Below are 12,574 nucleotides of genomic sequence, written 5' to 3'. Positions count from 1 at the left end.
AGGAAAGGCTGAAGGAGCTGAACCTCATGTCCCTGGAAAACAGAAGAGTAAGGGGAGACATGATAACCACCTATAAAATTCTTAGGGGAATTGACAGGGTGGACAAAGACAAACTCTTCAGCACGGGTGGGACACGAACAAGGGGACACAGGTGGAAACTTAGTACCCAGATGAGCCACAGAGACGTTAGAAAGAATTTTTTCAGTGTCAGAGTAGTTAGTAAATGGAATGCACTAGGCAGTGATGTGGTGGAGGCTGACTCCATACACAGCTTTCAAATGTAGATATGATAGAGCCCAGTAGGCTCGGGAATCTGTACACCAGTTGATTGATAGTTGAGAGGCGGGGGCCAAAGAAACAAAGCTCAACCCCCCGCAAGCGTAAGTAGGTGAGTACAAATAGGTGAGTACAGGCCCTCCTTAGGGGGCCTGACAGCTGAGTGGACAGCGCTTCGGATTTGTAGTCCTGAGGTTCCGGGTTCTATATCCGGTGGAGGCGGAAACAAAGGGGAAGAGATTCTTTCGTCCTGATTCCCATGTTACCTAACAGGAAATAGGTACCTGGGAGTTAAACAGCTGTTACGGGCTGCTTCCTGGGGTGTATGTGTATGTGGGGAAAAAATCAGTTGATTGATTGACAGTTGAGAGGCGGGCCCAAAGAGCCTGAGCTCAACCCAACCACAACTAGGTGGGTACCTGACGTTATCAGGGAGTCCAGGAAGCTGACCTTTATACAATGTCCTATGAGAACCCGACACATGTTTTCACACACACAGATGTTTTCACTCGGGAGACAAAAACACCACCAACACAGGTGTTGTCTGGGGCCGTCTGCAGGCAGTGTCCCTCACAGCCCACCAACACACCCTATCAAGTCTTATATACTGACTTATGTAGACTTAGCAGGTCGGTATTTGACGTATTACGGGTTATTCATGCCCGTGCCACCTCTTGTGTGGCTTAATTTTCATCAATCATATGACGTATTGCTTGTGAACTGCCTTGGTTGTGTTATTCACCAAGTGCTCCACCTTACAATTATGAACGTGTTGTGTATAATACATTATGTATAGTTGTACTTATACATCAACAACTGAAGAGAACACATGCATACATATGTATGCATGTGTTCTCTTCGTTCCTTTGTGTGTGTGTGTGTGTGTGTGTATGTGTGTGTGTGTGTGTGTGTGTGTGTGTGTGTGTGTGTGTGTGTGTGTGTATTCACCTAGTTGTATTTGCGGGGGTTGAGCTTTGCTCTTTGGTCCCGCCTCTCAACTGTCAATCACCTGTTTACTAACTACTTTTTTTCCCACATCACACCACACACACACACACACACACACACACACACACACACACACACACACACACACACACACACACACACACACATATACACACACACACATATACACACACACACCAGGAAGCAGCCCGTGACAGCTGACTAGCTCCCAGGTACATATTTACTGCTAGGTAACAGGGGCATTCAGGATGAAAGAAACTTTGCCCATTTGTTTCTGCCTGGTGCGGGAATCGAACCCGCGCAACAGAATTACGAGCCCTGCGCGCTATCCACCAGGCTACCAGGCCCCCTGTGTGTGTGTGTGTGTGTGTGTGTGTGTGTACTCACCTAGTACTCACCTAGTTGTGTTTGCGGGGGTTGAGTTCTGGCTCTTTGGTCCCGCCTCTCAACCGTCAATCAACAGGTGTACAGATTCATGAGCCTATCGGGCTCTGTCATATCTACACTTGAAACTGTGTATGGAGTCAGCCTCCACCACATCACTTCCTAATGCATTCCATTTGTCAACCACTCTGACACTAAAAAAGTTCTTTCTAATATCTCTGTGGCTCATTTGGGCACTCAGTTTCCACCTGTGTCCCCTTGTGCGTGTTCCCCTTGTGTTAAATAGACTGTCTTTATCTACCCTATCAATCCCCTTCAGAATCTTGAATGTGGTGATCATGTCCCCCCTAACTCTTCTGTCTTCCAGCGAAGTGAGGTTTAATTCCCGTAGTCTCTCCTCGTAGCTCATACCTTTTCAGCTCGGGTACTAGTCTGGTGGCAAACCTTTGAACCTTTTCCAGTTTAGTCTTATCCTTGACTAGATATGGACTCCATGCTGGGGCTGCATACTCCAGGATTGGCCTGACATATGTGGTATACAAAGTTCTGAATGATTCTTTACACAAGTTTCTGAATGCCGTTCGTATGTTGGCCAGCCTGGCATATGCCGCTGATGTTATCTGCTTGATATGTGCTGCAGGAGACAGGTCTGGCGTGATATCAACCCCCAAGTCTTTTTCCTTCTCTGACTCCTGAAGAATTTCCTCTCCCAGATGATACCTTGTATCTGGCCTCCTGCTCCCTACACCTATCTTCATTACATTACATTTGGTTGGGTTAAACTCTAATAACCATTTGTTCGACCATTCCTTCAGCTTGTCTAGGTCTTCTTGAAGCGTCAAACAGTCCTCTTCTGTTTTAATCCTTCTCATAATTTTAGCATCGTCCGCAAACATTGAGAGAAATGAATCGATACCCTCCGGGAGATCATTTACATATATCAGAAACAAGATAGGACCGAGTACAGAGCCCTGTGGGACTCCACTGGTGACTTCACGCCAATCGGAGGTCTCACCCCTCACCGTAACTCTCTGCTTCCTATTGCTTAGATACTCCCTTATCCACTGGAGCACCTTACCAGCTACACCTGCCTGTCTCTCCAGCTTATGTACCAGCCTCTTATGCGGTACTGTGTCAAAGGCTTTCCGACAATCCAAGAAAATGCAGTCCGCCCAGCCCTCTCTTTCTTGCTTAATCTGTGTCACCTGATCGTAGAATTCTATCAAGCCTGTAAGGCAAGATTTACCCTCCCTGAATCCATGTTGGCGATTTGTCACGAAGTCCCTTCTCTCCAGATGTGTTACCAGGTTTTTCTCACGATCTTCTCCATCACCTTGCATGGTATACAAGTCAAGGACACTGGCCTGTAGTTCAGTGCCTCTTGTCTGTCGCCCTTTTTGTATATTGGGACCACATTCGCCGTCTTCCATATTTCTGGTAGGTCTCCCATCTCTAGTGACTTACTATACACTATGGAGAGTGGCAGGCAAAGTGCCTCTGCACACTCTTTCAGTACCCATGGTGAGATCCCATCTGGACCAACAGCCTTTCTAACATCCAGATCCAGCAGGTGTCTCTTGACCTCCTCTCTCGTAATTTCGAACTCCTCCAAGGCCGCCTGGTTTACCTCCCTTTCTCCTAGCACAGTGACCTCACCCTGTTCTATTGTGAAGACCTCCTGGAACCTCTTGTTAAGTTCCTCACACACCTCTCTGTCATTCTCTGTATACCTGTCCTCGCCTGTTCTAAGTTTCAATACCTGTTCTTTCACTGTTGTTTTCCTTCTGATGTGACTGTGGAGTAGCTTTGGTTCGGTCTTGGCTTTGTTTGCTATATCATTTTCAAAATTTTTCTCTGCTTCTCTTCTCACCCTGACGTACTCATTCCTGGTTCTCTGGTATCTCTCTCTGCTTTCTGGTGTTCTGTTATTCCGGAAGTTCCTGTGTGTGTGTGTGTGTGTGTGTGTGTGTGTGTGTGTGTGTGTGTGTGTGTGTGTGTGTGTGTGTGTGCGTGTGGGAAAGAGAGTGTGTATAGGGGCGATGCGTCCCTGTGACTCACTTGCGTCCCTGTGACTCCCTTGCGTCCCTGTGACTCACTTGCGTCCCTGTGACTCACTTGCGTCCCTGTGACTCCCTTGCGTCCCTGTGACTCCCTTGCATCCCTGTGACTCACTTGCGTCCCTGTGACTCCCTTGCGTCCCTGTGACTCACTTGCGTCTCTGTGACTCACTTGCGTCCCTGTGACTCTCTTGCGTCCCTGTGACTCACTTGCGTCCCTGTGACTCCCTTGCGTCCCTGTGACTCACTTGCGTCCCTGTGACTCACTTGCGTCCCTGTGACTCACTTGCGTCCCTGTGACTCCCTTGCGTCCCTGTGACTCCCTTGCATCCCTGTGACTCACTTGCGTCCCTGTGACTCACTTGCGTCCCTGTAACTCACTTGCGTCTCTGTGACTCACTTGCGTCCCTGTGACTCCCTTGCGTCCCTGTGACTCACTTGCGTCCCTGTGACTCACTTGTGTCCCTGTGACTCCCTTGCGTCCCTGTGACTCCCTTGCATCCCTGTGACTCACTTGCGTCCCTGTGACTCACTTGCGTCCCTGTGACTCCCTTGCGTCCCTGTGACTCCCTTGCATCCCTGTGACTCACTTGCGTCCCTGTGACTCCCTTGCGTCCCTGTGACTCACTTGCGTCTCTGTGACTCACTTGCGTCCCTGTGACTCCCTTGCGTCCCTGTGACTCCCTTGCGTCCCTGTGACTCCCTTGCGTCCCTGTGACTCCCTTGCATCCCTGTGACTCACTTGCGTCCCTGTGACTCCCTTGCGTCCCTGTGACTCACTTGCGTCTCTGTGACTCACTTGCGTCCCTGTGACTCCCTTGCGTCCCTGTGACTCCCTTGCGTCCCTGTGACTCACTTGCGTCCCTGTGACTCCCTTGCGTCCCTATGACTCCCTTGCGTCCCTGTGACTCCCTTGCGTCCCTGTGACTCCCTTGCGTCCCTGTGACTCACTTGCGTCCCTATGACTCCCAGGCGTCCCTGTGTCTCACTTGCGTCCCTATGACTCCCTTGCGTCCCTGTGTCTCCCTTGCGTCCCTGTGACTCACTTGCGTCCCTGTGACTCACTTGCGTCCCTGTGACTCCTTGCTTCCCTGTGTCTCCATGCGTCCCTGTGATTCACTTGCGTCCCTGTGACTCCCTTGCGTCCCTATGACTCCCTGGCGTCCCTGTGTCTCCCTTGCGTCCCTGTGACTCACTTGCGCCCCTGTGATTCACTTGCGTCCCTGTGACTCCCTTGCGTCCCTATGACTCCCTTGCGTCCCTGTGACTCACTTGCGTCCCTGTGATTCACTTGCGTCCCTGTGACTCCCTTGCGTCCCTGTGACTCCCTTGCGTCCCTGTGACTCACTTGCGTCCCTGTGACTCACTTGCATCCCTGTGTCTCCCTTGCGTCCCTGTGACTCCCTTGCGTCCCTGTGACTCACTTGCGTCCCTGTGACTCCCTTGCGTCCCTGTGACTCACTTGCGTCTCTGTGACTCCCTTGCGTCCCTGTGACTCACTTGCGTCCCTGTGACTCACTTGCGTCTCTGTGACTCACTTGCGTCTCTGTGACTCCCTTGCGTCTCTGTGACTCACTTGCGTCCCTGTGACTCACTTGCGTCTCTGTGACTCCCTTGCGTCCCTATGACTCCCTGGCGTCCCTGTGACTCCCTTGCGTCCCTGTGACTCCCTTGCGTCCCTGTGACTCACTTGCGTCCCTGTGACTCACTTGCGTCCCTGTGACTCACTTGCGTCTCTGTGACTCCCTTGCGTCCCTATGACTCCCTGGCGTCCCTGTGACTCCCTTGCGTCCCTGTGACTCGCTTACGTCCCTGTGACTCACTTGCGTCTCGAGTTTGCATTCATAACTCCTCGTTCTGCTGTTTCCGGCTTTGAACAATGCTGCTTTGTCCACTTAGTCAATTTGCCTTAGAATGTGTTATGCTATCATGTGCCGCCTTCCTTCTCTCTCTCCTCCCCTCCAATGTGGGAGGTACAGGTCTCAGTCTTCCCTCCCAGGTGAGGTACAGCCCTCAGTCTTCCCTCCCAGGTGAGGTACAGGCCTTAGTCTTCCCTCCCAGGTGAGGTACAGGTCTCAGTCTTCCCTCCCAGGTGAGGTACAGCCCTCAGTCTTCCCTCCCAGGTGAGGTACAGGTCTCAGTCTTCCCTCCCAGGTGAGGTACAGGTCTCATTCTTCCCTCCCAGGTGAGGTACAGGCCTTAGTCTTCCCTCCCAGGTGAGGTACAGGTCTCAGTCTTCCCTCCCAGGTGAGGTATAGCCCTCAGTCTTCCCTCCCAGGTGAGGTACAGGTCTCAGTCTTCCCTCCCAGGTGAGGTACGGCCCTCAGTCTTCCCTCCCAGGTGAGGTACAGCCCTCAGTCTTCCCTCCCAGGTGAGGTACAGCTCTCAGTCTTCCCTCCCAGGTGAGGTACAGGCCTTAGTCTTCCCTCCCAGGTGAGGTACAGGTCTCAGTCTTCCCTCCCAGGTGAGGTACAGGCCTTAGTCTTCCCTCCCAGGTGAGGTACAGCCCTCTGTCTTCCCTCCCAGGTGAGGTACAGGCCTTAGTCTTCCCTCCCAGGTGAGGTACAGGCCTTAGTCTTCCCTCCCAGGTGAGGTACAGGCCTTAGTCTTCCCTCCCAGGTGAGGTACAGCCCTCAGTCTTCCCTCCCAGGTGAGGTACAGGCCTTAGTCTTCCCTCCCAGGTGAGGTACAGCCCTCAGTCTTCCCTCCCAGGTGAGGTACAGGCCTTAGTCTTCCCTCCCAGGTGAGGTACAGGCCTTAGTCTTCCCTCCCAGGTGAGGTACAGGTCTCAGTCTTCCCTCCCAGGCGAGGTACAGGCCTTAGTCTTCCCTCCCAGGTGAGGTACGGCCCTCAGTCTTCCCTCCCAGGTGAGGTACAGCTCTCAGTCTTCCCTCCCAGGTGAGGTACAGCCCTCAGTCTTCCCTCCCAGGTGAGGTACAGCTCTCAGTCTTCCCTCCCAGGTGAGGTACAGCTCTCAGTCTTCCCTCCCAGGTGAGGTACAGCTCCCAGTCTTCCCTCCCAGGTGAGGTACAGGCCCCAGTCTTCCCTCCCAGTTTCTTGATTCTGAAATTGCCTTTATCTACAAATCATTCTCTCGCCTTGGTTATCCTTTGCATTTCATCAACTGTGCCCACTCTCAAGCTAAACGAAATTTCTTTCATCCTGAACCTGCTTCCAACACTAGTAGCACTGTACTATGCCTTCCCTTCATATCTGAACTCAAAACTTTTACCAATACCTTTCGTCCTCTTGACATTAAACTCGCCTTTCGACAAACTAACACACTTCGTAGCAATCTAGTTCACACTGCTCCTCCTGCTTCTAATGCTGCTGGTGTCAACTCTATTTCCTGTTCATCTTGTCTTCTCCAATACTTTGGCGAAACAGGCCGTACACTGAATGACAGACTTAAAGAACACAAGAGAAGTGTTATGTCTGCAGACACTAACAATGCTCTCTTCTGCCATGTGAGGGATTCTAATCATCCCATTGATTGGTCTTCCTCCAAAATAATCTTTCCTGCCTCTACTCTACACAGACGCCGTCTTGTAGAATCGGCTCTTATTAACAATGTACCCAACATGAACTTGAGTCCTGGCTTTGTTGCTGTGGACTCTTCCCTTTCACAGTATATACTCAAATGCTCTAATCTTTCTAACAAACGTGACTTAACATAAGCTTTCCCCCTTCCATTTCTTTCTTTCTCTCTTCTCCCTTTTTCTGTTCATTGTCTTCTACGCTCCCTTGCTATCCTCTTCTTATTCCTATTACTATCTCCTTCGGTGGTTATAATAGGAGCTGCCTCGTATGGGCCAATAGGCCTGCTGCAGTTCTCATTATTACTACTATCCCCTACACCTGACTTTCCTCCTCAGCTCTCTCTTGCCTATTTAATGCCTGTCCCTACCTGTCCTCATCACAATCGACTTGAGAATGGTCCAGGACGGACCGAAACGTCGTCGTCCCTTCAATTTCTAGTGTGTGGTCTGGTCAACATACTTCAACCACGTTATTGTGACTCATCGCCTGCATTAGCATAGGATAGGATTGGGACAGGTTAGGTTAGCATAGGATAGGATGGGACAGGTTAGGTTAGAATAGCCTTGGAATAGTGCAGAGGATTTCCGGTTGGTAAGATAGCCCCATATTCATTGTAATAATTGTCCACCTTTATCCCATTAATGCAGTTTTAAATTGTATACATACAGCTTGTGAGAGCCTTGGTCTTGTAATCAACGCTGCTAAAACTAAGGTATTTAACAGACAAATTGGCCACCGCAAAAGTGGACCACGAAAACTTAAGATAGATAACATACCAATAGACTATGTCTCTTCTTTCAAATACCTTGGAGTCTCTGTCCCTTGTACCTCAACTGCAGTCAATAAGTTACATCAACAATGTAGAGACAGACTCAAGGCTCTCAGAACTGTAGTGGGGTACAGCCCTTAATGCGGTGTTAATATTAGAATTGCAAAAATGATGTACTTAGCATATATAAGGTCTGTGATAGACTATCATGCACCAGCTTTAGTCCTGCAAAACGGCAAAAATATTGATAGACTGGAAAAAATGCAAAATGAAGCACTCAGAATTATACTTGGCTGTCCTATAACTACCAAAGTTCTCTACATGCAGGAAAGAATTAAATATACTTAGCATTCGAGATAGAATATTTGAAATCAATCTTATGATGGGACTAAAGCTTCTGCGTGGTAACAAAAACAACATTGTGTCAGTTGAACTGTTTGAACACATACGTAATCGAACCAGTGAGTCTAAATGGATTCAAAGAACAGCCACTCATATTAAAATGATGGGACTGCACGATGTATATACAGATGAAAGAGTACAGCACTTCCTTCCACCCTGGCAGATAGTACCTTTTGACATCCTGACCCCTGCATACCCCACCAAGAAACTAATCACAAACAACCCTCATGCTCAGCTTGCTGCTAAATTAAGCACCATAGAACACATACACAATATACATGCTGAAAACAACATAGCACAGACCATATACACTGACGGATCACTCAATACAACTACAGGGAGGGCAGGAAGTGCTGTTATTGCTCATCAACCCGATGGCAGCACAATTCAAAGGAATATAAGAATTAGTAGCTGGGCATGCACAATGCAAGCTGAGTTGGTAGCAATACTGGTAGCACTCGAAATTATTGACAACACTGAAGTAGACAGCTTAATTATTTCCGACTCCCTTTCCTCACTACGAGCAATAAACAGTTTGCAACCAAGTAATAACGTGCTTGTCTTGGAAGCTAGACGTAAATATATAAGAATACTTAGCAAGAGGGTAAATATAAAAATGTTGTGGATTCCTCCTCACATTGGCCTGCAGGAACATGACAAAGGTGACTCCCTTGCTAAGGCTGCAGTAAATAAAGACAGAATTGAACGGAATCTTGAGTTATCAAATAGGTCCTTTAAAAGTATCATTAGAAGAGAACTCCTGGATGGATTTGAAGAAAGTAGAATCAGTGCAAACTGGAACTAGTAGGGCCATTGTTTATCGCAGTGAAATGTGTGAAGTAAAATATGTGTATGGGGCTGTTACAACCATAGGTTCTTAGCTGGAAACCAGAGGTCAAAATGAGTTCCAAATAATCATGTGAGAAAGATATTTCATTAACAATAACGTTTATACGCATGGCTTCTCATACCTCGGTTCTGTCTCCCTTGCCAGACGTAAGATGAATCTTGTTTCTCACAGAGCATTCAGACTCTGAGCTTGTTGATTATAAAATATAATATTGAACTAGTTATCAGCTATTCTTAGAACTGTTACAGTAACTAGTAATGAATGTCGGTGAAAACTTGTATGTTTATGGCTGTACGATCAGCTAGGTATCTTCCCGGCAGCAACTTGAGAGAGCTCGGTGGCTGGGCTCTCCCTCGCTCTTCTCTGTGGCAGCTTTGTGGTGTAAATATCTTCCCTTGTGGGCTCTGTACTCCTCCTCCTTCTCTCTCCCCTTACCTTTTTCTGGTTCTCTGTTCTACAAGTTAAGTAAGTACCTTATAATGTGTTACCGTGTTACTGGTAGAGTAATTAGTTCTTGTGTAGCCTAAACTAGTGTTTATATCCCTAAGATAACTCTAGAGTGTTGTAGTGAAACTATGTGTGCTCAAGTTTACCCAGGCAACCTAGAGCCTTTACAAGTGTCCTTCTCCATGTAGTCTAGTTTGCAATTGTAACCCTTGCATCCTGTCTATGTGGACCATGGTGTTTAATGTAATGTAGAGTGGTAAAGTGATTTATTGTATTAATGTATATGGGGGTTTATTAGAGGGTTTAATAAATAAGTTAGATTTTGAGGTGTATGTATTCGTCCTGTTGAAGTGGTGTAGATGATTGGCTACTAGACTGCGGCCTTTAATCTAAAACAATTAATCATTGCTTGGAACATTGTTCCTTGGGGCCGGGCCTATCTATCCCACTATTTTAGATACATCTTGACTCTAGCTATTGGCCCTTCTCAGTACTACCACCTGCCCCCCCAAAACAGGGGCAAGTAACAAAGTCAGTAGACTAACAGATGTTGTCACAGCTCGTATAAGACTTGGCTACAAGTATCTCTGGCAGTTCGGCTTGTATTGGGATCTATATGAAGTAAAGTGTAAAGTGTTTGGGCAAGAACAGGGGACACACACTCGAACACTATATCTTGTAGTAAAATTGAGCCATTTAGAGATAAATCTAAGCTCACGCTGTAATTATCTAAAAATTATCTGTTAGTTTAAGGACTTGCCCGAAACGTTATGCGTGCTAGTGCCTTTACAAGAATGTAAAATCAACTTAATTTCTATTTTCTCATGTTAACCCCTATTGTACCTTCTTGTATATAAATAAATAAATAAATGAATAAATAAATAAATAAAATATGGCAACCTATCTTATTATTAAGGATAAAATACCTGAAATCTTTGCACTGTATCCATATTTCGCTTCCAGTAGATAAACGACATATGAGATTAAGAAACAAGTAGTGTATTATGAAGACTAATAATAAGCAGAAGCTCCCCTATGACTCTTTTATATATCCCCATTGGTTAAACTATTATGTATTAGCGATAAGACTTACCATTAATATATAATGACACTGTAAATATATAGCTCTTGAAATAGAACATTCTCTGTAACTAGCTGACATTGTAACTATAAGGTGTGAAGAATAGATGAAATTGTTTATGTAATAATCTAAGATGAGGTCTCATAAAGACCTTTTGTGCCCTCTGTAATTTTTTTTGCGCTACCGCTCACAGGATGAGTATGGGGTGCACAATAAACTACCCGCCTCCTGCAACAATCAAGGTTAGAATAGGATAGGATTGGACAGGTTAGGTTAGCATAGGATTGGATAGGATGGGACAGGTTAGGTTAGCATAGGATAGGATGGTACAGGTTAGGTTAAGTTAGGTTGGTGATGTTAGGTTAGGTTTTGGGTTAGCTTGGTTAGGACTTGGGTTTGGTTGCGTTGGGTTTGCTTAGGTTAGCTTAGGTTCGGTTAAGTTAAGTTGGGTTAGGTTAGGTTAGGTTAGGTTTTGGATTGGATTGGGTTGGGTTAGGTTAGGTTGAGTTAGGGTGGGTTGTTTTGGGTTAGGTTTTGAGTTGGGTTGAGATAGGTTAGGCTGGGTTAGATTGTGTGTTGCTTTAAAGTAGTTAAGTTAGGATAGGGTTGTTTATAGAACAACATTAACATAGGGAGACTCGAAATCTCTCATGTTCTAGAAGCTATTCTCCCCCCCCCCCCACCCCAGCCCTAGCGGCCAACATCCCTCCTCCCCACCAGTTCCACCTCGGAGACGATAGAGTAGCGGATCTCAAAGGGATAGAGAAGCTTAGGCTATCCTTGGAGTGTATATGCTGCCTCTGAAGTACAGTACATGCTTCAATTCTCTCCGTACTGTAATTCCAGAAATGTTACGTAGGCATTTTAATTTCGAAAAATGTCCGATTTCGTTTATTGCATCCGTTTTGAAAGAGCCATAAAATACCTGTGTGCTCACCAGGGATCGAACCTGGGACCTTCTGTGTGTTAGACAGATGTGATAACCACTACACCATGAGCACTTGGGTTAAGGAGAGCCTATACCCGCTCAAACCTTAAATGCAATGATATTGCATTAAAATTCAGTTGGAAAATGCTTAAAAGGGATGGGTGGGGAGGGCATTTGACAAGCAACCGGCTTCCTGTCCCCGTCGAGGTCACTAGAGACATAGTGGCATTGTGACCTCCCTCGGGCAAATGTCTCACATACATATATACGCACTCAATTAATATTCTTAATAAAACATTTCGACCAAAATATAATTTGCATTAGAAAAATAATTTAAATAAATTAACCAAATACACTCCTACAATTCCTAGGGAGCTTCGACCCCCTGACCTGAGTGGTGTGACCTCCTGAGTGGCCAACACACCCATCAGGTGTACGACCCATCTCTTCTTATAGAAATACGCTGCTCACTACTAGTAAGTGCTCATGGTGTAGTGGTTATCACATCTGTCTAACACACAGAAGGTCCCAGGTTCGATCCCTGGTGAGCACACATGTTTTTTTTTATTTTGTTTATTGTTAATCGATGAATGTATGACTTTTCTGTTGTTGATGAGAGTTCGATAGTTCTACGTAGCATTTGAGAGAGAGAGAGAGAGGGGGGGTGGGGGGGTGGGGGTGGGAAGACAATAGTCAGCAGAGAGCAGAGGGAGATGATGATGCTTGGGGGGGGGGGGGAGGCGGAGATGTTTGGCCAGCTGCCCGGAGGCTTATGGGGGGGGGGGCCAGGGGGAGGCACGGTCAGGGGCTTTACTGTGTGTGTGTGTGTGTGTGTGTGTGTGTGTGTGTGTGTGTGTGTGTGTGTGTGTGC

General features: G+C 47.1%; 2 non-coding genes across 2 annotated transcripts; one reads left to right on the top strand and one right to left on the bottom strand.

The window, feature by feature from the left end:
- Positions 1 to 11,703: 11,703 nt before the first annotated feature.
- On the bottom strand, positions 11,704 to 11,776 carry TRNAV-AAC (transfer RNA valine (anticodon AAC)). Its single transcript has one exon. It is a non-coding gene; the product is annotated as a tRNA-Val (tRNA).
- A 407-nt stretch (positions 11,777 to 12,183) lies between these two features.
- On the top strand, positions 12,184 to 12,256 carry TRNAV-AAC (transfer RNA valine (anticodon AAC)). Its single transcript has one exon. It is a non-coding gene; the product is annotated as a tRNA-Val (tRNA).
- Positions 12,257 to 12,574: the final 318 nt, after the last annotated feature.

This window comes from Procambarus clarkii, chromosome 50 (assembly GCF_040958095.1).
Source record: "Procambarus clarkii isolate CNS0578487 chromosome 50, FALCON_Pclarkii_2.0, whole genome shotgun sequence".
NCBI lineage: Eukaryota > Metazoa > Arthropoda > Malacostraca > Decapoda > Cambaridae > Procambarus > Procambarus clarkii.
The sequence above is the reverse complement of the archived record's forward strand: the minus strand, read 5'-3'. Positions and strand labels throughout refer to the sequence as shown.